Below are 1495 nucleotides of genomic sequence, written 5' to 3'. Positions count from 1 at the left end.
ACAAAAAATTTGTATTCCAGAAGAAAACGCGCTGAGTATATGTACTGGTAACGCAAAATTTTCGATATAAAGATATTTAATATCCGCGCAACCCTGCAGCAAACTATCGAAGGTTGCCAATAAAAACAAAGCTATTAAGAAAATGCAACCCTGTGGCAAACTCGACGTAACCACCTCACACCAAACAGAGGCAGCCGCCATATTGTTTGCCAATCAAAAGTCCGTCTACATAACACCGACCGTAGAAATGAAACGATAAGAGTAAATACAAATACATACTCGATATTTTTCGATTGAACCAGTGATGGAAAAGTTGGCACTTTTATTGACAAAAGCACTAAATTAAAAGCGAAGGTACACAACATGCGTTCGCCGGCAAATGCGTCACGCCGCCAATGTCAAATAAAATTGAACACAGACGACGCCGTTACGAATGCGTATACGCGTTGCCGTTGAAAATAAACCAACTCACTACTTTTCTGTTGCGTTGAAGCGTTGACCAATTCCTTTTGTGGATTTGCTTATAAGCTGTTTTTTTTTTTTTTTTTACAAAACAGTGAGGGGTACAACGCAAAATGTGTAATAGCAAATTTTTCAACGTCGCCAACGCACCAACGGATCAACGCTCCGCCGCAGCAAATAAAATTATGTGCCTTCAGCTTAATACCATGTTCTGACCGACATCGAAAACATGTTTTCGTTGCTAAAACTGGTTTTGACCTAAAACTTGTGTTTTCGTCCATGTAAAATCTGTCAAACGAAAACCAGTTTTCGCTGAAAACTCACGTTCCACTCATTCCAATCGGTGTCTTCACTAGTTTTGTTCGATTATTTGTCGAAGTGGAAGTCATATTTTGTCATATTTAATACGCTATTTCGGATTTATTTTAATTGGCTGGTCGAAGTAATACAATGTTCTGACCGACAACGTTTTTCGTTGACATTTCTTACATCCTTTGTTTACAGTTTTGCTACCATTAAGAACACAGGACAACATAGGCGTACACATAAATTAAAGAACACCAAAGCGAGTTGATATTAAAGAAAAATCAGAGGTTATTGTTAAAAGGTATAATAAATACATGGATTTCAGTACCAGAAAAACTGAAATCAGCAAAGGCAAATATTTTCTCCATAATTGCTGCATTCTATTGATTGCTAACCCGATAGCCTTCTTCTGCATGAAAGCAACTGTCAAAAATTTCCAGCAGTAAAAAGTTACGAATTGGCAGCAGAAATGTAATTTTTTCTCACCATAGTAAAAAGTTTTTTCACCATAGAATTTTTCTACTGATTGGCACAGACCTTAAATTGTAAACACCGATGGCAAACATCGATAATTGAACCGATTTTATCGATGTTTCAAAAACATCGATGCATCGTTTGCATTCCTATTTCCAGCAGAAATTAGTGATATTTTGTGATAATTATCTGTTAAGAAGCAAAGCTTTTTTTAAATTTCGTAATGTTGTTTATTTCTCTTATCGCGAATACT

The sequence above is a fragment of the Rhagoletis pomonella genome, unplaced genomic scaffold (assembly GCF_013731165.1).
Source record: "Rhagoletis pomonella isolate Grant_MI unplaced genomic scaffold, Rhpom_1.0 Rhpom_scaffold_00010, whole genome shotgun sequence".
NCBI lineage: Eukaryota > Metazoa > Arthropoda > Insecta > Diptera > Tephritidae > Rhagoletis > Rhagoletis pomonella.
This window is presented reverse-complemented; position numbering follows the sequence as displayed.